This window comes from Phyllobates terribilis, unplaced genomic scaffold, assembly GCF_046119375.1.
Source record: "Phyllobates terribilis strain yellow unplaced genomic scaffold, ASM4611937v1 Scaffold_2__4_contigs__length_985480577, whole genome shotgun sequence".
NCBI classification, from domain to species: domain Eukaryota; kingdom Metazoa; phylum Chordata; class Amphibia; order Anura; family Dendrobatidae; genus Phyllobates; species Phyllobates terribilis.
The window spans coordinates 846,513,987-846,538,113 of NW_027362762.1; the positions used below are offsets into that span (position 1 = coordinate 846,513,987).

At 46.8% G+C, this 24,127-nt stretch overlaps 1 protein-coding gene across 1 annotated transcript in view; it reads left to right on the top strand.

Moving 5' to 3' along the window:
• The first annotated feature begins 3,223 nt into the window (after positions 1-3,223).
• Positions 3,224-24,127, top strand: part of TMEM248 (transmembrane protein 248) — a 34,848-nt gene continuing 13,944 nt past the window's right edge. Inside the window, exon 1 of the mRNA XM_073667842.1 lies at positions 3,224-3,429. The gene's annotated coding sequence lies outside the window, so the exon portion shown is untranslated. The remainder of the gene's footprint in view (positions 3,430-24,127) is intronic.

Sequence of the window (24,127 nt, forward strand, 5' to 3'; positions counted from 1 at the left end):
GAGTTCCTTGTGCTGTCAGGATCTCCTTTGGCAGGCCCGTCCAGGAGAATATATGTACTAGCTTTCGGGCTATTATACTCCTGGCAGAGAAGTTTCTCAGTGGTACCCCCTCCGGGTACCGAGTCGCATAGTCCATCACCACTAAAATGTACTGGTGCCCCCTGGCAGACTTAACCAGGGACCCAACAAGGTCCATGGCAATCCGGTCATCGAATGGGACCTCTATAATGGGCAATGGCACTAGGAGACTGCAGAAGTGGGTTACTGGAGCAGTTAGTTGACAGGTAGGGCAGAATCAGCAGATCTAATACCCTACTCCTATAGGGACCCAGCACTAATAACTGCTCTATCACTTCCCCTCTCGGTTTAGTGACCCAATAAAACAGCTAGTCATTTATGGTGAAATACAGGAACCTGGTGTCAGCCCCCGGCTCTTGAGCAACCCCATTTATTACAGATACATTATCAAATGCATTCTTTAGTGTAACATCCTGCATTTGAGCAGTACCAAAATTTCCCCCAGACACCCCCAAGTCCGGAATCTTGGCCTCGGGGTTCACCGTCTCGTCTTCGTCACTAGCAAGGACAAGCAGGGGGAACTCATCTGCCTCTGACTGTGACGGTGATGCATTATGGTATAACCGGCTACTGTTTGAGGCACTTGGTATCCCCGCTTTCCGCCACAAGTCCCAGATCAGGCTGAAATCCCGTCCTATTATTACCGGGTGGAGCAGGTCCTTAACCACCCCGACTTCATGGGACTCAGCCCCACAGTCAGTTTGTATAGTCACTCAGGCAATCGGTTAATCCTTGGCGTCCCTGTGAATGCATCGTACACCCACGTTTTTTCCTGGGGATCAACTGGTGTAGGAGTGTGGCCCTTATCAGAGTCCAAGAGTCCTGCCACCAGTAAGTATCCCATTTATGGTCAAGGGACATGACTGTGGCCCCTCACTGGGCTGATAGTCCACACTGCAGGCGGGGTTGGCATAGTAAGAACACTGGCATCCCCAGGCTACAGTCCATCTGCTCTGTGGTCAGGGGGCAGAAAGCGGCTACATGGCCTGGCCTGTGACATCTCCAGCATATAATATCACCCACAGGGACCTTGGGCATTACCCCCCCCCCACCCCTTTGGACGTTGGACGCCCTACTACTTTTTAGGCCTCCGCCCCCTGGTGTGTTCCCCAATATGAAATGGGCTGCTTTCCGAAGGAACCCTCGGCCCCCTGATACCTCTTGACCAGACCAACCAATTCATCAGCGTTCCGGGGATCACCCTGGGCAACTCAGGTTTGTATTGGCCTTGGCAGGGAATGCACAAATCGGTCCATAACCATTCGCTCTACCATCTGCACAGGGGTAGAGGACTCCGGCTGCAGCCATTTCTGGACCAGGTGCAAAAAGTCAAACATCTGCGAGCGAGGGGGTTTGTCCCGGTAATATGCCCAGCGGTGGGCATATTCAAGCTCACTAGAATTTCAGTTTTTAGTTTTTCAAATTCCTTGACGTCTTGCAAGGCCAAGTCATAGCAAGCCTTCTGGGGCTCTCCCGTCAAGTATGGTGCCAGCACCTCTGCCCATTGCTCTGGCGGAAGCTTCTCCCTCTCGGTGACCCTCTCAAATATCGTCAGAACGGCTTCTACGTCGTCACCTGGGGTCATTTTCTGCAGAGCTCCCTTTACCGCCTTCCGGATAAGTCGTCCACTGACCTTAGAATTGGAGCTGTCGCCGTGCCACGAATCGCTTCAGTGAACAAATCGATCTGCTGCTTCTGTTGTCGGAGCTGGTCCTGTTGCAGTTGCTGCTGGAGCCGGAGCTTGCTGCATAAGCAGCTTAGTGGTCTTCTGTTGCGCCATCTGCTGTTGCTGCTCCCTGTGCTGCTGTAGCTGCTGCTGTGCTTGCAGCATATGCTTAATTAGATCCTCCATTTTGTCCGGCGTCACTTGTTGGCTTATGGCAGACTTCACCCAGGACATGCAGCACCTCTTGTAACAGTCACACGTGTTCGCTGGGAAAGCTGCCCGCAATTCTAACACCACCTTTGGTAAAGCGGCTTGCTCGGCTGTACATGGAGGTAGACATGAAACACTGTCTCTTTAAGTTTTTGGGTTGGTTTATTAAATCGTCATAAACCAACCTAGAATTCATAAAGTAAATACAGCCCATTCGGCAAAAGGGCAAAAAGAAAATACAAAGATGCAGTACAGTCTGTATATCATAATGCATTTAGTAGTGCGGGGCTAGGTAAAATAGGAGGCAGGTCAGTGAATGATCAGTGAGCTGTCAGAAGAGCATATAGCTAAATAAGTAAGCAGAGCACCAGATAGAGCGCCCCCCACAGGGCGCCCCGGAGAACGGGCATATTATTATCTCCAAACTGAAAGTAAAGATTACACAAGAACCGCAGCACGGATTTCATCATCCAAGGTATCATTTTAATCAGTATAATGTCGCCCACCTGACAGTGTATGTAGTTTACTGAGCACAATCCTGCTGACAGGTGCGCTTTAATTAACACTTATTCTAGACACTATAAGGCAAAAAAAAAAATCTAAGCGTCAGATGTGTAATTTCTTTGTCGCCACACTTGGTCAAAAAATGTAATAAAAAGCTTTTAATACATGGATGTCTCCTTGGATGGAAAAAGAGAAAAAAAGTTACCGGTCTTACAAAAATTGAGGAAAAAAAAACACATTTTTTTTAAGGAAGTTTGACATTTTTTAGCCACTAAAGTGCAAAGATAATTCACCATAATTGTACTGATCTTGCGGCTCTGTCATTTTTACCATATACACCGAAAACTGTAAAAACAAAACACAGCGCCGGAATTGTGTTTTCTTTTGTTTTTCACCATTTTTGGAGCTTCTTTTTCCTGTGTTTTTAGAACATTATATGGTAAAGTGGAATGGATGGAAGAAAGGCAGGAAAAAACAAAAGCACAAAAACCAGCAGGGGAAAGGGTTAAAAATACAGCTCGGCCGCAAACTATCTCTAGGTCAACAGAAAATGAAAAAAATTGCAAAATAAGCGAGACTAGGGATAATGTGCTGTAATATCTGTTATGTAGAAATTGTATGGCAGGTTTGATGTTGTCAAGTGGTTTCAATAAAGTTATGCTTGAAAAAAAAGTGTCGAAAAGAGATTGGCTGTCGTCACCTTTGTTTTGCTCACACAACAGTGTTGTCAATAAAGATATGATTGTTTAAAAAAAAAAAAAAAAAAAAAAAAAGTCTAGTCTTGGGCGGAGCTTTATGTGACAGGTCGTCTGCGTTACCTCCGGAAACAGAAAGTGAGGAAGTGAAGGAGAACGGGAGAGACTCGGAGAGTGCGTATACTGCCAGACATGACCGAGCTCGGGGCGCCGTCACCGGACGCCTGAGGCCGGGAACCGGGGGGGACAGGCTGACACCGGGAGGCGCCCTCTCAGGTGAGCACGGGGCTCCTACAGACAGGAGCTGCCCTATGGGCCCGGCCTGCACCAGCAGAGCGACGCTGCACAGGATACTGTCTGTATTACTACGGCAGGGTCAGAGCAGGGGGGTATGTGAGCACAGGAGGAGGCAGCTGAGGCCGGGCTGCCATAGTGACCCTGATTGTTACTGATGGGCACTGGTGATGTCTGGGCAGGTGCGAGGCGCCACTCGGGGGTGGCTGGGCAGGTGCGAGGTGCCACTCGGGGGTGGCTGGGCAGGTGCGAGGCGCCACTCGGGGGTGGCTGGGCAGGTGCGAGGCGCCACTCGGGGGTGGCTGGGCAGGTGCGGGGTGCCACTCGGGGGTGGCTGGGCAGGTGCGAGGCGCCACTCGGGGGTGGCTGGGCAGGTGCGAGGCGCCACTCGGGGGTGGCTGGGCAGGTGCGAGGCGCCACTCGGGGGTGGCTGGGCAGGTGCGAGGCGCCACTCGGGGGTGGCTGGGAAGGTGCGGGGTGCCACTCGGGGGTGGCTGGGCAGGTGCGAGGCGCCACTCGGGGGTGGCTGGGCAGGTGCGAGGCGCCACTCGGGGGTGGCTGGGTTTGACAGTTTTACTACATGTGAGGAATGTCTATTTCTTACACATTCCTCCCATGTAATAAAGCTGTCAAACAGTTGCAAATCATGCACACGGGAGCGATTCATACATATCACCGAGCAGCTGTAAATAATCGGAGCTCAGCCCGAGCATACTCGGAACAGAACATACTCGCTCAATACTAATCCTCATCTGTTATCGTGTCTTACCGCGGTTTATCAGATATCTTTCAGATGTAAATTACATTGTATAGTCAATCTGATTACCAGGCTTAATTTATGCAGTTTTCTGGCCGATGAGAGACATTTTAATCAAATTCGCCCCTTACACAAATTTAGATTGACATTGATCTAATTGCCCAGAGATTATTCAGGTATCTGTATGTGTAACTAAACACTAGTGTTGCCTTTATACCAGTAGGAAAATGATTATAGGCCCATGTAAACCTGCCATTGATCACCCTGTGAACAAGCAAATCTCTGGGTTGGATGGTTATTTTGCTGGTATAATCTGCAGCACATCGCCTGGTGTGAACAGATGTGCTGCCGATAACATGCACTGCATATGGGGATAGACCGATCATGTTGGCTATCATTCTGTTCCCATTATTGTTCTTCAGCTTGTATAATCAGTCTGGCAGACGAGCACCACATAACTCGTGTACATTCAATCTCCACTTGTTAAAGGAGCATTGACAGACTGGGAGATGGTCGGGCTGAGTGATTTGTGTAGAAGCAGGTCATAGTTATGGAGTAATAGAATGGCATGCAGGATGAATGATGCATCTATGTGTATTTTAGTAGATAATAACCAGCTCAGCTATAAATACATTGGTGTTGGCAGTACATTTATATAATGAAGTTTCTGGGTTTTCATAACTAAGGTTAATTAAGCTGACTGCAGGATGTTTTGTACCTGTTAAGCAGCCGCACCTAAGAATGAGAATTTATTACTAGAAGTACATCATGACCGTAGCAGTAAGGCCATTGTTAGGATCTACACACGTGGTCAAAATTGTTGGTACCGCTTGTTTAATGAAAGAAAAACTCACAATGGTCCCAGAAATAACTTGAATCTGACAAAAGTAACAATAAATTTAAAAAATCTATGAAAGTGAACAAATGAAAGTCAGATATTGCTTTTCAACCCTGCTTCCACAGAATTTAAAAAAAAATTAAACTCCTGAAATAGGCCTGGACAGAAATGATGGTACCCCTGAAAATAATGTGACAAAAGGGACTTATTAAATCAAGTTGTGTCCACTAATTAGCATCACAGGTGTCTACAATCTTGTAATCAGTCAGTGGGCCTGTATATAGGACTACAGATACTCACTGTGCTGTTTGGTGACATGGTGTGTACCACACTCAACATGGACCAGAGGAAGCAAAGGAAAGAGTTGTCTCAGGAGATTAGAAACAAAATTATAGACAAGCATGTTAAAGGTAAAGTTATAAGACCATCTCCAAGCAGCTTGATGTCCCTGTGACTACAGTTGCATATATTATTCAGAAATTTAAGATCCATGGGACTGTAGCCAACCTCCCTGGACATGGCTGCAGGAGGAAAATTGATGACAAATCAAAGAGACGAATAATACGAATGGTAACAAAAGAGCCCAGGAAAACTTCTAAAGAGACTAAAGGTGAACTTCAAGCTCAAGGAACATCAGTGTTAGATTGCACCATCTGTCATTGTTTGATCCAAATTAGACTTCATGGGAGACGTGCAAGGAGAACACCATTGTTGAAAAAAAATCATAAAAAAGCCAGACTGGAATTTGCCAAACTACATTTTGACAAACCACAAAGCTTCTGGGAGAATGTCCTATGGACAGATGAGACAAAAATGGAAGTTTTTGGCAAGGCACATCAGCTCTATGTTCACAGATGGAAAAATGAAGCATTTCAAGAAAGGAACACTGTCCCTACTGTGAAACATGGAGGAGGCTCTGTTATGTTCTGGGGCTGCTTTGCTGCATCTGGCACAGGGTGTCTTGAATCTGTGCTGGGTACAATGAAATCTCAAGACCATCAAGGGATTCTAGAGAGAAATGTGCTGCCCCGTGTCAGAAAGCTTGGTCTCAGTCGCAGGTCATGGGTTTTGCAATAGGATAATGACCCAAGAATGACTAAGAAGAAAACATTGGACTATTCTGAAGTGGCCTTCTATGAGCCCTGACCTAAATGTTATTAAGCATCTTTGGAAAGAGCTGAAACATGCCGTCTGGAAAAGGCAACCTTCAAACACGAGACAACTGGAGCAGTTTGCTCATGAGGAGTGGGCCAAAATACCTGTCGAGAGGTGCAGAAGTCTCATTGACAGTTACAGGAATCGTTTGATTGCAGTGATTGCCTCAAAAGGTTATTCAACAAAATATTAAGTTAAGAAGAACCATCATTTCTGTCCAGGCCTATTTCATGAGTTTAATTTTTTTTTAAAGTCTGTGGAAGCAGAAAAGCAATGTCTGACTTTCATTTGTCATAGATTTTTACATTTTAGCATTACTTTTGTCAGATTCAAGTTATTTCTGTGACCATTGTGGGTTTTTCTTTCATTAAACGAGGAGTACCAGCAATTTCGACCACGTGTGTGTATGTGTATATGTATATATATATATATATATATATATATATATATATATATATATACAGTGCAGACCAAAAGTTTGGACACACCTTCTCATTTAAAGATTTTTCTGTATTCTCATGATTACGAAAATTGTACATTCACACTGAAGGCATCAAAACTATGAATTAACACATGTGGAATTATATACTTAACAAAAAAGTTTGAAACAACTGAAAATATGTCTTATATTCTAGGTTCTTCAAAGTAGCCACCTTTTGCTTTGATGACTGCTTTGCACACTCTTGGCATACTCTTGATGAGCTTCAAGAGGTAGTCACCAGAAATGGTTTTCACTTCACAGGTGTGCCCTGTCAGGTTTAAGAAGTGGGATTTCTTGCCTTATAAATGGGGTTGGGACCATCAGTTGTGCTGTGCAGAAGTCTGGTGGATACACAGCTGATAGTCCTACTGAATAGACTGTTAGAATTTGTATTATGGCAAGAAAAAAGCAGCTAAGTAAAGAAAAACGAGTGGCCATTATTACTTTAAGAAATGAAGCTCAGTCAGTCCGAAAAATTGGGAAAACTTGAAAGTGTCCCCAAGTGCAGTTGCAAAAACCATCAAGCGCTACAAAGAAACTGGCTCACATGAGGACCGTCCCAGGAAAGGAAGACCAAGAGTCACCTCTGCTTCTGAGGATAAGTTTATCCGAGTCACCAGCCGCAGAAATTTCAGGTTAACAGCAGCTCAGATTAGAGACCAGGTCAATGCCACACAGAGTTCTAGCAGCAGACACATCTCTTCAACAACTGTTAAGAGGAGACATGGTAAAATAGCTGCTAGGAAACCACTGCTAAGGACAGGCAACAAGCAGAAGAGACTTGTTTGGGCTAAAGAACACAAGGATTGGACATTAGACCAGTGGAAATCTGTGCTTTGGTCTGATGAGTCCAAATTTGAGATCTTTGGTTCCAACCACCGTGTCATTGTGCAACGCAGAAAAGGTGAACGGATGGACTCTACATGCCTGGTTCCCACCATGAAGCATGGAGGAGGTGTGATGGTGTGGGGGTGCTTTGCTGGTGACACTGTTGGGGATTTATTCAAAATTGAAGGCATACTGAACCAGCATGGCTACCACAGCATCTTGCAGCGGCATGCTATTCCATCCGGTTTGGTTTAGTTGGACCATCATTTATTTTTCAACAGGACAATGACCCCAAACACACCTCCAGGCTGTGTAATGGCTATTTGACCAAGAAGAAGAGTAATGGGGTGGTATGCCAGATGACTTGGCCTCCATAGTCACCAGACCTGAACCCAATCGAGATGGTTTGGGGTGAGCTGAACCGCAGAGTGAAGATAAAGGGCTAACAAGTGCTAAGCATCTCTGGGAACTCCTTAAAGATTGTTGGAAGACCATTTCTGGTGACTACCTCTTGAAGCTCATCAAGAGAATGCCAAGAGTGTGCAAAGCAGTCATCAAAGCAAAAGGTGGCTACTTTGAAGAACCTAGAATATAAGACATATTTTCAGTTGTTTCACACTTTTTTGTTAAGTATATAATTCCACATGTGTTAATTCATAGTTTTGATGCCTTCAGTGTGAATGTACAATTTTCATAGTCATGAAAATACAGAAAAATCTTTAAATGAGAAGGTGTGTCCAAACTTTTGGTCTGTACTGTATATATCTCTGGATCACATGTCACGGTTCATTGTGCTTAGGCAGGCCCACATCTTGTCAAGCGTGCTCTCTACCAGAGATCAAAGTTCTACGTACACCTAGAACCGACCCTGTATAGAAAAGGACCTAATCTGGCCCTCAATATAAGAAAAAATGACTTAACAGAAAAAAATCAAAGATGGCTATGGAAAATCCTGATATTGTTCACTTGATCTTGCTTTGTCAATGCCACTGGGGATAGAAACAAAACACTGACAAATGGGGCCATTGCAAGAAGTAACTCTGAAAAATGTGGGGTTTTATCAAGACTTTTGCAGCCGTTTTCTGATGTCAAACAGTCAGATTGTGTGACATGCCTTTTCTGCACGAAATATTGTGATTTTTTTTTTTTTTCCCCTATTTTGTACTAGTCTTTCCACTTTAGAAAGGTAGGTGGAAAGGTGTGTATAGTTGTCTATGCAAATAAGCCTGTAGGCCTCCATACACATTAGGTAGTGGTTGGCTGATGATTGCTGTCAGATTACTATCTCTCCGGCCTCCATATATAGGGAGGCTGGGCCACATGTTCTGTGGCCTCTGTGAGAGAGTCCCTCTGCTGGCTTATCAAAAGGCAAAACAAAAGGCTCAGCCACTGAAATTCATCAGGTGGGATCACTGTATCCTGACATTATTGGGGGAGCTTCGGAAAGCTACTGGACGTATTGGATGGTCAGCCGATCTTATCAATTTGGCCAACTTTTATCTAATGTATACTGGGGACTTTTAGTCAATTTATGAATTGCAACTTTTTATAAAATCGCAGTTCTCTCTCCAGTAGCGGAGTAGGGTAAGAAGTGCAAAAACTCTGTAAAAGTAGCTTTGCGATCAAGAGAAACGCTTGGTCCAGGTCTCAGTAAGGCGGGGGCTAGATGGTGAGTTTGGCTGAAGATCGCTGTATGCCGATGCTACCCTGCCACATAATGCAGGTGAGTGGGGATGCATGATGACCCCTAATATACCGCTAGTTTGATATTTTTTTTTTTACCAGCTTGTCATGATTGTAGAATTTTATGGGTTGCAATGCAACCAAAGTCAATGTCTAGCTCTAGTCCAGGGGCCCACTTACCTATTGTGCAGATCTGCAATATCTGTACTCCATAATATGGCAATATTGTCAGTCTGTGCATGGTTGTTTGCCTTGTGCGTGGATCTAAATCGCTGCGGTTTATGGAGTCTACATATTGTCTGCCCTTAGTATTAATCACAGTGGATTACCTGTGCTCACAGTTGCTTCTTCTATGGAGTTATATTCTTATTTTTTCATTTACTTTCTGATGGTGCCATTGAGTGGCAGTGGATGACGTATCACCAGATGACATTGTAATTGGACTTGTTAGATATAAGTACACGACCCAGGAAAGAATAGTGAAGTGCTGGCTCCAGAGTACAAGCCGCGGGTAATAGAAATGTCCGTTACCAGCCTGGTTGCACATAACGGCTGATATTAGTAATCCTACAGATGTGTAATGTTGCTTCCTGAACAACTGTATTTCACAGTACTAGTTTGATATCTGACCCCACAGAAATGTATTCTACATACAAGTGTAATAAAATCAGACCATGCTATACAGGGGAGTGGGTCAGGTGTAAGCACTGGTGAGCAGCCACTCGTCCACCGTGCAAGAGGGAGGCTTATTATACACGTGTGCACAGATAAGTCTTATGTAAGGAGTAGGCTATATGACTTCCATGTTGGATAAGGTGGGATGCCCACAACCTTATTGGTTCTCCCCTCCCTGCCCTTTCCATACTTGAAGCGAGTGTGTTATTCCCACTGTGCTATAAGGTGACGTTCACACACAGGTTTTATGAAGATTTTGGAGCAGAGCTTTCCAAAGTCTACATCAAAAACTCAATGAATTCTCTCTTGTGTGAATTTTGAAGCAGATCAGCTTCAAACTCCATGTGAACTTCCCATTAGTGTGCAGTGATGGTCATCACGTATGGGTGCCCGCTGTATTATACAACTGTCTCCTTGCTCTAATGACCAGATTGGCGGTTTAACCCCATAAATACAACGGTATATTGACCGTGGTATAAGTGAAGGCTCTTCTTCTGTACGCCCATTGGCCTGCCATTTATGTGAGGCTGTGCCTGAGGCCACGTTCACACGTTCAGTATTTGGTCAGTATTTTCCATCAGTATTTGTAAACCAAAACCAGGAGTGGAGCAATCAGATGCAAAGTATAATAGAAACACTTCACCACTTCTGTATTTATCACCCGCTCCTGGTTTTGACTTGCAAATACTGATGGAAAATACTGACCAAATACTGAACGTGTGCACTTGATCTCAGGCACAGCCTCATAGGATCACATAAATGGCAGGCGAATGGGCGTAGAGAGGAGCCTTCACTTATACCGTGGTCAATAGACAAATACTGAACGTGTGCACGTGGCTTGAGGCAACAAATCTGCCCTATTTGATTTCACCCTTATGGGGGCCATTGTTTATATTATAATAGAGGCAATTGGGGTAGAAACTCTAAAAAACACTACTTAATAGTATTATCTCCTAATCTTCCACCAGTTAGTGTTAATTCTCAGCGATACCTAAGCTTTAACCAGCCGACCTGTATAAGGGAACATGAGACGGTGTAGCTGCATCTAATGTGCCTTTATGGAGGCCGCTGGGTGCCAACGTCAAACCATGTGTTGGACCTAATTGCGTTTGGAAAGCCAGATAAACTTTTTTTGTCTTCTACTTTCTATGCTGTATGTTCCTGACCTAGCCCACTCTAAATGATAAGTGCTGCTTATTATAAGCTGTCAGTCGCCCATGGGTTGAAAAGTTGAGTTTTTGGCTTGAGGCCTCCACATACATTTTATGGACGTTGTCCAGGTGATGTATGGGTTTCCAGAATTTCCCCTGACAGGTGATGTTGGGGATCAGTATGATCGGGCAGTTGGAATTTCAGTACCTGATCCTTTAATTCTCAGGGGAGGTAATCTGCTGCCATCGATGTCTCTGAGGCTTTCTACTCTCTCCCCATTAATACACATGAATTCTCGTCCGAGCACTCTTGTGTGGGTGGCATGAGAAATAGCCGTCTTCCGAATGACCGTTCTTGTACAGATTGCTGACTATAGAAATTAAACCTGTTGTTATACATGAACCCCCTCCTCCATATTGTGGTGCCCATTTCCAGCTGTAATGCATGCTATGCAAGTTCCATGAAATAAAGCAGCAGATACTGCAGGTGTGTGAACAGTCCTGTAAACTCCAGGCAACCATACAGTGCCAGCAGTGTCTCCTGCAAATCTAGTAATTATATGTATCATTGGAGATGCACTTTGGGAATATGTGTACACCGGTCGTATTTGCTACAGATTTTGTCTGTTTTAATTATAGTAGCTGCATTGTGAATAAGGTTTACTGCAATGTCCTCCACATGATGAAGTGGCGTCACTGGCATTTTTTTTCTGTAATTTGAACTATAACTATAACTTCTAAGTGGAAGTCTCCCAAAGATTAAGCTTGTCCCTTCTTTTAACCTCTTGATGGTTTTTGAACCCAGAAGTAGTATAAATAAGCAGCCAAAGACTGAACATGTGCACAGCATGTCATTTTTACATTGCTGTGCTTTAGGTTTATTTTTTGTGGTGGTTTTGCAGCACTCTTTCATACGGGTTCCAGGAGGAATCCACCTGAAAAAGATGTATGTGTAGCACCCTGAGGATTCGGCTGCTACAGGAGTATTGCACCTCAACCCAGAGGTGTGATATTCCACTCCCGGGTAAGGATGGAGTGTGGATCTGAGCTCGGTAGGCTGCATGCACTACACACATCCCATTTCCGGGGAACAGGCCGACGGTACTCCCACTTGGAAATGTGCAGGTACGACCGAGTCTGTTCCTGGCTGGAGTGGGAGGGGGGTGGTACATCCCAAGTAGTGTAGGGGCAGATAGGGGGAGCAGCCTGGGTAGTGATAGGAGCTCATTGGGTGCTGGTCACCTGAGCTCACACATAGAGGGTGTATATAAGGTGGGCACCAACTAAGATCAGGGTCAGATGCAGAGAACAAGTCAGTTGGAGACAGCAAGACAGCTGCAGAGGAGCAGACAGCAAGCAGAGAGGAAGTCAACCTGCAGCAAGAGAGAGACCCTGAGTGAGAGAGGAGCAGAGAAGGAGTACCCAGAGGGGGAAGACTGAAGGGACCCAAGAACCCAAATTAGAGCACCGGGTGAGGAGTCAGCAAAAGGGTACCGGAACCCAAACTGGTGGGGGTAAAAACAATCCCCAGCCAGAGACCGGAGGCCGTGGGCAGCATCTGCCACGGCCACCCACCACATTCACCCCGAAGGCACACCACATGAAGGGTCAGGGAACCCAAGGCCAAGGGTGTCCCAACAGCAGGCCCGAGGGAGCTGGACCTAGGTGGATCACTGGTGGGGACGGCTGAAGAAAGGACAGAGGGAGAGCTCAGGGCCACGCTCCGGACTTGTTTGGGGGTTGGCTGGATCCAGGACCTGGTGGACGCAGCACGGCTCGGGTGGTCACTAGCAGCTGGAGTGACCAGTACAACATCTGCAGTAAGTAAACACCCTTAACTGCACAACCCGACTCTGTCTTCACTGCCGTCTGCACTACACCACCACAACCCCCATCCTCTGCGCCTGTCCCCTCTGAGGCTATACCCCTCCCGTTGGGGGTTATCTCACCAAGCTGCGCACCCACCATCAGCCTCAGCGGACCCTGCTGCAGCGGCGGCCACAGTGACCGCATCACAACGGGTGGCGTAGTCGACACAAAAGAACTTTAGTAACATCTGTAGAACTGCCACATAACACTGAGCTTGACGCCCTGGGCACGGGGCCGGGTCACAGCCGCTCGGAGACTACAACCCCCCATCTGATCCGGTGCCGGGTATTCCCCTCAAAAAGGAATATGTCCCAGGGGGCGCGTCAACTTTGGCGTAGCCGGCAGGATTACGTGCCCGCAACACCCGGGTACTGCGTGCCTGAAGAAAAGTGCAAGTTTACCTCAGAAAGAAGTCTCCTGCCGGTTCCGGAGGGTCCCCGCCATCGGACTCCATCACCAGTCGTTTCCCGCCGATTGTCCGCCATTTCCAACTTGTTCCCGCCATCTGCAGAGTTTCCCGCCACTGGGCGACGCTTCCCGCCAAAACCGCAGATTTCCCGCCTTGGAAGAGCAGCGGACGCCATTATGGGCGTGCCAAAGGAGGGCAAGAGGCCACCTCCCATCGTGGGCCGGGACAGAAAATGGCGCCAAAAGTGGAAACCGCCCCCACCAACAGAGACTGTGATGTTGGAGGTGTCTGTCAGCGTGAAAGAACTACCCCTGGAGCTGACAGTCACCGAGTGGCCCCGGGACCGCCCTCGAGGTGGGAGGAGACTAAGGAGAAGAGAAAAGATGGGTGCCGCTTGGAGCAGTCTGGAGCGAGCGCACCCGGAGGCAGGAAGCCTGGAGAAGAGTAGCAGAAAAGCTCACCCGGAGATGTCCAGAGAGCAGAGCAGCACCGGCCCGCTGGCCAGGAGCCTGCTGGAAGAAGAGCAGAGCAGCACCGACCCGTTGGTCAGGAGCCTGCTGGACACCACGACCCCACTAGGCCTAGTGGAGGTCCTTGCACAGCTCCCCCGAGACCGGGAGTATGCACAGACTGCCCTGGAGGGCCTCGCACGGAGGATGGCCCGGGTACAGCGCGAGATACTGGCGGAGTGGAGCCGGGAGATGACCCAGCAAGCTGAGACCAGTCAACGGAGCACGCTACCCTGGAAGAGGAAGCAGACCGCCTCTGAGGATGGCGCGGGAGGACCCAAGGCCGGAGACGGCGCCGAGAAGGGAGCCGAACGCATGGAGGCAGGTAAAGGGGACGCCTATACCCCAAGCCGAGAAACCGCCCACCTGCCCCAGCTCCCCGTCGCAGAGCCCGAAAGTCCCCCTGCTGTGCCCGTAGCCGCCATGTCACCGCTATGGACTAGGCCCCGACCGGAAGCCGCCGCAGCGACCCCTGTGACGTCACGCGCCTGGACCCGGAGCGTGACAAAGCAGGAAATACCACCAGCCTGGTCGCAAGGCCTAGTACCCCCGGGCGCCGCATCACCAACAGCGCCCCCTACCTCCGCGGAGCCTCCGGCCTGGCCGCAAGGCCAGGTAGCCCAGGGTGCCGCCGTCCTAACGGTGCCCTTCACCTTCCAGGTGCCCCAGGCCTGGCCGCAAGGCCTGGGCAACCCGGGCGCCACCACCACCGCGCCCGCGCCCGTAAAACCAGGGGTGCCACACCTGGGGGAGGACTTGTTCAGCCAGCTCACATGGCCGGACGGGTCTGAAGTAACAACCAGCTGTAAGCAAAGAGCAGGAGGAAGACGCCGTTGAGTGCGGCAGAGAAGTGATGTAAATAGTTACCCGACCGGGGTATAAAGAAACTGTTGATACATATATATAGTCCCCGTTGGGACCAGCTGAGTGAACTGTTTACCCGTTAACCCCTTCATCCCACAGGCTGAGGACTGTGAGCAGCCATTCCCTTTCCCTCCTTACCTGGCCGAGGACTGAGAGCGGCCAACTTCCCCTGTATATAGTTGCGCTTCCTAAAGCGCCCCCTACCGGTTTTATAGGAAAACCAGTTTTTCTAAGAGACTGTCGCACTTTTCCCGGACACACGTTGCACAGTGTCCGGAGGAGGAACCTGAAACAAGAGACGACGAGAATGTTTATATGAAAAGTTTTATATATATAATGTTTTATATGTTATGAAAAATTTGTATGTTTTGGAGATGTTTTATGTCTTACAGCCCGAGGACGTGCTGTGATTTACCAGGGGGGAATGTAGCACCCTGAGGATTCGGCTGCTACAGGAGTATTGCACCTCAACCCAGAGGTGTGATATTCCACTCCCGGGTAAGGATGGAGTGTGGATCTGAGCTCGGTAGGCTGCATGCACTACACACATCCCATTTCCGGGGAACAGGCCGACGGTACTCCCACTTGGAAATGTGCAGGTACGACCGAGTCTGTTCCTGGCTGGAGTGGGAGGGGGGTGGTACATCCCAAGTAGTGTAGGGGCAGATAGGGGGAGCAGCCTGGGTAGTGATAGGAGCTCATTGGGTGCTGGTCACCTGAGCTCACACATAGAGGGTGTATATAAGGTGGGCACCAACTAAGATCAGGGTCAGATGCAGAGAACAAGTCAGTTGGAGACAGCAAGACAGCTGCAGAGGAGCAGACAGCAAGCAGAGAGGAAGTCAGCCTGCAGCAAGAGAGAGACCCTGAGTGAGAGAGGAGCAGAGAAGGAGTACCCAGAGGGGGAAGACTGAAGGGACCCAAGAACCCAAATTAGAGCACCGGGTGAGGAGTCAGCAAAAGGGTACCGGAACCCAAACTGGTGGGGGTAAAAACAATCCCCAGCCAGAGACCGGAGGCCGTGGGCAGCATCTGCCACGGCCACCCACCACATTCACCCCGAAGGCACACCACATGAAGGGTCAGGGAACCCAAGGCCAAGGGTGTCCCAACAGCAGGCCCGAGGGAGCTGGACCTAGGTGGATCACTGGTGGGGACGGCTGAAGAAAGGACAGAGGGAGAGCTCAGGGCCACGCTCCGGACTTGTTTGGGGGTTGGCTGGATCCAGGACCTGGTGGACGCAGCACGGCTCGGGTGGTCACTAGCAGCTGGAGTGACCAGTACAACATCTGCAGTAAGTAAACACCCTTAACTGCACAACCCGACTCTGTCTTCACTGCCGTCTGCACTACACCACCACAACCCCCATCCTCTGCGCCTGTCCCCTCTGAGGCTATACCCCTCCCGTTGGGGGTTATCTCACCAAGCTGCGCACCCACCATCAGCCTCAGCGGACCCTGCTGCAGCGGCGGCCACAGTGACCGCATCACAACGGGTGGCGTAGTCGACACAAAAGAACTTTAGTAACATCTGTAGAACTGCCACATAACACTGAGCTTGACGCCCTGGGCACGGGGCCGGGTCACAGCCGCTCGGAGACTACAACCCCCCATCTGATCCGGTGCCGGGTATTCCCCTCAAAAAGGAATATGTCCCAGGGGGCGCGTCATATGCACATACACTAGGCTTGTAAATTTATCCTGTGGATTTCACCATAGCAAGTGCACAGCATGTCCACAAGGAAATCCACAGTGGTGTTTTGTAATGGATTGCTTAAAGCACCACTCCAGCATTTCGTTTTTTTTTTCAGTGCATGTAAGTCCCCGATCATGTACGCACCCTCTGGCGTCTTCACCGTTTTTCGGCGCTGGTCCAGACCCGCGAAGCCATCTTGTGAGCGCAGCTTCTGACTGGCCGGAAGTCACAAGCTCTCATGCGAGTGTATGAGAGCCAGAACGAGACTCTCATAGACTTGTATTGAAAAGTGACCTTCGTCCAGCTCCATGAAACGCTGGAACAGCCGGCAGGTCACTTTTCACCAGAGACTGAAGGTAGCGACGCTGGAAAATGATGAAGGTGGCGGTGAGTATCAGACAGGGGGCAGGGGACTTGCATATAAAGCACCATTCCAGCGGTGCAATAAAAAAAACCTCTGGATTGGTGCTTTTAAAATTAATAAATAGGCTTTTAGCTGGGGGGTGCACAGGTAGTTTGTGGACCCCCTGATTTTTGCCTGCACTAATAGTACCATATCAGGGTAGTTCTGTGGATCCATCACTGTTCTGCTCCTGATCAGGCTATCACAATGTAGTCACCTAGAAGTTGTGAAAATACTTCAACTGCTGCTACCACCGGTGACCACAGTCGGTGTCCATAATACATGTGGTCACAGATACAGGAAGTCATTAACAGCTGCGGTGATTGAGACATCAGACCATGCAAAAGGTGGGATCTGAGGGTGAATACACAATACCCAGGGGCGCAATATTTTCTTGTTAGATTGTAGAAAAGCTGTTTTCCTGCAGAGTTATGCATCCGTGAAGCTGTTGTTCTGTCTTTTTTAAAGATATTTTGGGCACGAGACTTTGGTGTTCTCTGGTGAGTTTGCAGTCTGATTCCTTACATACCTGTTATTTATGCTGCCTGGTGTTGTTACACCTATGTACTCTACATGTATAATGTACAGTGTGCCGTATTTTTTTGGGATTGTGGTGAAGAATGTTCATTTTGAGTTTGACAATCGAGCCACGCTCGATGTTTCAGATGAGCTGCAGAGTTTGGTGCCATATCTGCAGGTTAATAGCGTTTTTTCATGTGACAGGTTCCCTTTACTGTGTTAGGGGATTTTTATGACTTTAGAGTGGGTCTACAGCTTACCCACAGCTGACCATGGATGGTCATTGGCTTTAGGAATTAATTACTGGATTTATTACTTGTGCTACCAGAAAAATCACATTAACCGCCCACTTTGTGCCAGGTCTATAACGCCGTATTTTGCAGTTTGTACAGGTCTGTGTTCAGGTCAGGAGAGTCGTGGTTTGTCTGGTACATACAGTAGTGTTCAAAATAATAGTTCAGTATGACTAACCAGATTAATCACTGTTTTTGGTATAAATTATATTACCACATGTCAAATAATTTACCAGTTGTTGCAGTAGATTCTAAGAAAACCAACAGACTCAGCATTCATGATCTACATGTTTTTTGAGTCTGTGTATTTAAATAATTAATTGCAAGGCTGCGTGCAAACGATGCGTTTTTCATGCGTTTATGCTGCGGAAACGCATCAAAAACGCATGGTAATCCGCACCCCTTGGTCCCCAATGGCATTCCGCAATGTCAATGCACATGCTGCGGATTTTTCCGCAGCGTTTCTGCAGCGCAAATAAATCCGCAGCATGTTCATTAATTTTGCAGAAGCGCAGCGGAAGCGCCGCCATTGACTTGCATTGAGACGCATAATATCCGCGTCTGTACATTTGTACAAGCGGATTTTATGCGTCTCTATGTGCGGATGGTACCCAGTTCTGGAGGAGAGGAGACTCTCATCCAGACCTGGGTACCATTGTACCTGTAAAAAAAGAATAAAATAAAAAATAAAGTTTATGTTCACCTGTCCGGCGGCTTCTCTCTGCTTGCCGGCAGCGCTTCTCCTTCCAGGACCTGAGATGACGTCGCGGTCATGTGACCGCAGGCTGTCTCGCGATGTGCCCGGAAGAAGCCAGGACGAGCGCTGCAGCACACGCCGGGGCATAGGGGGTGAGTATAGCTTTATTTTTTTTATTTTTACGGTCACACTGTATAAATCCATGCTGGTTGCATGGATTTATACAGTGTGACCTAGTTGTCAAGCACTTTCCTAGTGATGCTATCGCCTGGAAAGTGCTTGTCAGTCCGCATGCGGAAACACATGAGTTAACGCATGTGAATCCGCATGTATTCTGCAGGAAAAACGCATGCACAATCTGCATGCTTTTTTTTCTGCCAGGGAGATGCAGAAATTTTCTGCTTCATTTCTGCATCGTGGGCACATAGCCTAAGGGGATGTGTTCAAAATAATAGCAGTGTTGAGTTCAATTATTTAGGTCAATCATACTGTGAAGAAACAGGTGTGAATCAGGTGGCCCTTATTTAAGGGTGAAGCCAGCACTTGTTGTACATGCATTTCTCCTTGAAAGCCTGGGAAATATGGGTTGTTCGAGACATTGTTCAGAAGAACAGCGTACGTTGATTTGTATGGGGTAAAACTTATAAAGAAGTGCAGACAATGATGGGCTGTTCAGCTAAAATGATCTCCAGTGCTTTCAAATAGAAAGCAAAACCAGAGAGAAAGTGTGGAAGAAAACTGAAGACTACCATTTGACTGGATCGAAGAGCTTTGAAAAAGAACGCAGATTGGAGCGTTCGAAACGCGTAACTAACTAAGATCTGTTTGCTGCACTTTAGAAGCTGGAATCCTTCTTTCTTTTTTTTCTTGCAATTTGCCTGCGAATGGTTCCTCGTCTATTCCATGCTTCGGGACACCTGAGTTAGGATGAGCTGGTGTTTGCTTTTTTCTTTTTTTTCTTTTTGGATTGAAGAATGGCAAAAGATCAGCCAATGATCAGCTCCAGTATGATCAAAGACATTCTCAAGTTACCTGTGAGTACTGCGACAGTTTGAAGACGCCTATGTGAAGCTAATCTCTTAGCAAGAAGTCACAGCAAAGTCCCACTTTTTAAAAAACAAAACAAAAAAAACTTGTACTGAAGTGGATATAATTTGCCAAAGAACACATCAACTGGCCTAAAGAGAAATGGAGAAACATTTTGTGGACTGGTGAAAGTAAAATTTTTCTTTTTGGGTCCAAGGGCTGCAGGCAGTTCATCTGACAACCCCCAAACTCTGCATTCAAGCCACAGTACACTCTGAAGACAGTGAATCATTGTGGTACAAGCATCATGATATAGGCATGTTTCTCTTACTGTGGTGCCGCACTTATTTACTGCATACCAGGGATCATAAACCAGTTTGCATATATTAAAATACTTGAAGAGGTCATGTTGCCTTACGCTGAAGAGGATATGCCCTTGAAATGGGTGTTTTCCTAAACACACCAGTAAGTGAGGTAAATCTTGGTTCCAGTCCAACAAAATTGAGGTAATGGCGTGTGTCCAGCCCAATCTCCGGACCTTAATCCGATAGAACACTTGTGAGGTGACACAAAAAATGCCTTTTCTGAGGCAAAGCCAACAAATGCCAAAAAATTGTGGGATGTAGTCAAAGCATCCTGGGCTGGAATAACCATTGACAGGTGGCAGAAGTTGGTTGACTCTATGCAACATAGATGTGAAGCAGTTCTAAAAAACTGTGGGTTTACAACTAAATATTAGGTTAGTGATTCACAGGAATGCTAAATCCTCAATAAAGAGAGAGTACATATTGTGAGTTTGTAAAGACAAATGCAGACACTGCTATTTTTTAGAACAGCCCAATGTTCATTTTTTGGTTTTCTGTAAAGTAGTTAAAAACTATATACATTTCTTTTCATGTTTTGAATTTGAAGACCGTGTGCAATGTTCCCGATGCATGGAAATAAGATCTAGTATTAAGATTTTGTGTTTGACTCATGTTTTTGAACACACTGCTATTATTTTGAACACTACTGTGTATGAATCATGAAATACAGCTGTATGAGCTCCGGCTTCTATGATGTTGTTGGTGAAGATTATTTTTGGTTTTGGATCTAAAAAACGTTCTTGGCTAATGTCATTATGGAGCCTTAGATGCAGAAGTAGAACCCAGTTTCGTGTCTTAAACCGTCCCCACTACAGATAGTGACACTGTAAAAAACTTTCATGTCACACATACGATTCGATTTCCAATATCTTTGGGTTTGCTTAGTCTTCACGTCCAAAATAAAACAATGTCACTGAGCGTCCCCATGTAATGGACTTAAACTGTCTGCAGAGGACTGGGATGTCTGTACCTTGTTTTAATAAAGTCTAAGCATATTGACTTGTACGCACCAGGCTGCTCATATGTCGGCCAGATCTGTGCACACAGCAGAGGATGGACACGTTGCAGAAAAGTAAGCAAATTAGCAGTCTTGGCTGAACAATGAGTCCTGGAGCTGGAGGCAGTTATCATCAGAGTACAGAGCTCAAGGCCAGCAAATGAGTTATTAGAAGATGCATGACAGTATATGTACAGAACAAGTCATCAGTGACCTCTAGAAATGTGCAATCCTCTTCTGCTTCACTCGATGTAGTTTGGTGTATGGGATTACCAGAAGAAAAAATATAGTCTGGAAAATATATTGTGTGCACTCTGGACCTTTGTGTGTCCATTCACTAGAAATCTCTCATGGTCAAAGCTTTGTCAGTTCAAGGAACCCGCTCTAAAAGCTGGCAGCCAACTACAAGTAGGTGTAGGTTGCTAGTTCTGGCCTTGCACCGAACCTGAAGGTTTGCTCTTTCAAGTAGTAAAAATAGTTAATAGTTAATTTCTTTGCTCTTGTCACATTATTATAGCACATTTCCCCAGTAGTCAGAGAAGCCCCTCATCCCCAGTAATTACAAAAGATTCTTTCATAGCAACAGTACATCCTATTTTTACCAGCAGTCACTGCAAGCCTTCCTTAGTATTGTCCCTTCCCAGTAGTTACGGCTGTAGTTACAGCCAGCCTTCAAAAGCATCCCTCTATTGTTCACAGCAAGCTTACCTCAGCCTTCTGCCCCTGCTGGCGGTCGCCAGGCGCCTTTCCCAGCCCCTGCTGGCGGTCGCCGGGCGCCTTTCCCAGCCCCTGCTGGCGGTCGCCGGGCGCCTTTCCCAGCCCCGCTCCCATCTGTTACAGCAGGACTCCCCACTCCCACTACCTTCCACTGCCAGTAGTCACAGCAAACCATAGTGAAATCTTCTTCACCTTCGGCCGTTGGTAGGATGAGGATGATGGGTGTTTTGTTTTTTTGCACCTTATGATATTTTATATCCTGCAGGATGTTTTTAATCGTCTGTTTCCGCTCTAGTTTCCTCTTAATCTTTATTGTTCTTCTGCCTATCAGGGAGACATGGATTTTACTATTATGTCTTGGCACTTGTAGCTTCTCTTGCTCACTGGCATTAGTACTCTTAGCTCCGTGCTTTGGTGTCAGCACATTAGCAGTGATATGCATGCATTACATTAATCGTTGCCATCTCTGATTGCTCCTGGTTCCGTCTTTGGTTTGTGTCCAGCACAGGAGAGCATTTCCAGTGTCGCATGTGACGAGGGCTGGTTGACTGCATGCTTATATAGCTAAGCTAACCCTGTTCTGTCATACCTGATGTATATACACCTTAACTTTTATTTTCAGTGCATCAATTTTTCTGAATCCTTTGGCTGTTAGAATGTGCAGATTGTCTCTTCTGTCTGAACCATTCACATATATTAAATTTATATAGGGGTATATATACATGTCTCCTCTCTAAATATGTGAAATTTGTATGTTTGACATTTGCTCATGGAGTCCCCGAGGGTTCGGTTAGTATGGTCCTCAATAAGGAATTGTATCACCAAGTTAATTTCTTTTTGAAGCAATGCAGCTACATGATAATACCTCTAAATCTCAGCACCTGTAGGAGCATGACTTTGTTGTAATATGCATACAGAGCTATAGTTCGGCCCTATATACAGTACAAAGTCCTAATAGAGCGCGTCCATGAAGCCTTAGAATTGTTCTCGGCAAAGTTTGCTTCTGTATCATGATGTGCGGTGATCAGCACTGATGATATTACGTTAGCAGATGCTTGCCATGATAGTATCTTGCATGAGTCTTGGGTGCTTACACACTGTGTTCTGGCACCAGTTCAGTGGCCCCATCAGGGCTTGCGTCCGAACCCCCCTACAAAACGGTATTCAGACATATGCGCCAACGGGGCCATAGACTATAATGGTGCCGAAAGAGCAAACGTGCCCTCTACAGTGCATCATTTTCGGGTGTATGCACCTACTGGAGGTGGACACCCAGAAGCAGACTTTGTCTGAGTGTCTGCTACTACTAAATTATTTATTTATTATTATTTCTAATGAATTGGACAGGTGCACAGCGCCTGACGCTCAGACATTTACCATAGAACATTATCTATTCCACTCGCATCACATTACAATATGGAAGGGAGCGATGTTGGCAAAACTGTTTAAAGCCCCACTCCAGCATATTTTTTTTCTATTTCGGCACTGGAGTGGTGCTACTGATCCAAGTTCCCTGACCCTAGTCTTGGCAGTCATCAATTCTCCAGTTCCACACCGCCATCTTGTGACCGCAACTTCTGACTGACCAGAAGTCAGAGGTAACGGTCGCAAGCTTTCAGTGTAAGTCCATGAGAACCTTGTTCTGGCTCTTATAGATTTACATTGAGCTGTGACTTCCAGATTGCCTACCAAATACTAGAGCGATTCGGCAGGTCACAAAGTGCTGCAGACCAACCAGGTGCAGAGAACTTGTGTTAGTGTTGGTTTTTTAATGTTGCGCTTATAAACTTTATTGGTTTAATGTGTGCACAAATGAGAAAATAGGTGCTTTTGTAAGAGCCCTATAAAAAAATACGCTCATCTCTGACATGCTTGTGATTAGTGCCCGAGAGAGCTGGTCTGAACTTTACAGTTCCTGGTTGAAACCTTTCTTTGTTACTTGCACCTGTTCTTTAGGCATGTGAAGGTTTACATTGGCAGGTGTCCATTATTTTGCAGGAGAAAGGTACATCCTGAAGGTGGTGAAAGAACACAGTTAGGCGTTAAATGGTCACTGTAATTTCAACAAACTTTGCATAGATCAATAGTGCAAGTGAATATAAGAAACTTAGATCTTATCAGAGAAATCTGTATCTTTCTCTGACTTCTGAACTCCTCATCCATGCTGCAAAAAAAACTGTGTGCCCACTATGCACCATGCTGCAAAAAAACTGTGTGCCCACTATGCATTTTTTTAAGCGTCTCCGCAGCGGCAATTCCGCTGCAGAAACGCTTAAACGCTTGGTAGAAGGCCTGCCATGTTCCCCAATGATAATCCGCATGTGCTGTGCACATGCTGCGGAAATTTCCGCTGCGTATTATTATTGCGGAAAAATCCGCAGCACTACCAATTATTTTACGGAAGCGCTGCGTTTTCACCGCCATTGACTTGCATTAGAATGCTTGGAATCCGCATCACTGCATCTGTACATGCGGATTCCATGCTTTTCAATGTGCGGATGGTACCCGGGTCTGGAGGACAGGAGACTCTGCTCCGGGCCCAGGTACCATAGTACCTGTAAAAAAAAAAGAATAAAATAAAAAATAAATATTATACCTACCATCTGATGACCCCCGGTGTGCTTGTCTTGGTTTGCCGGCAGCTCGCGGTGGACTCAAGGACCTGCGCTGACGTCATTCAGTCATGTGACGGGTCACACGACGCTGACGTCGGCCGGTGCTTTAAGCTACTGCGAGCTGCCGGCAAGCC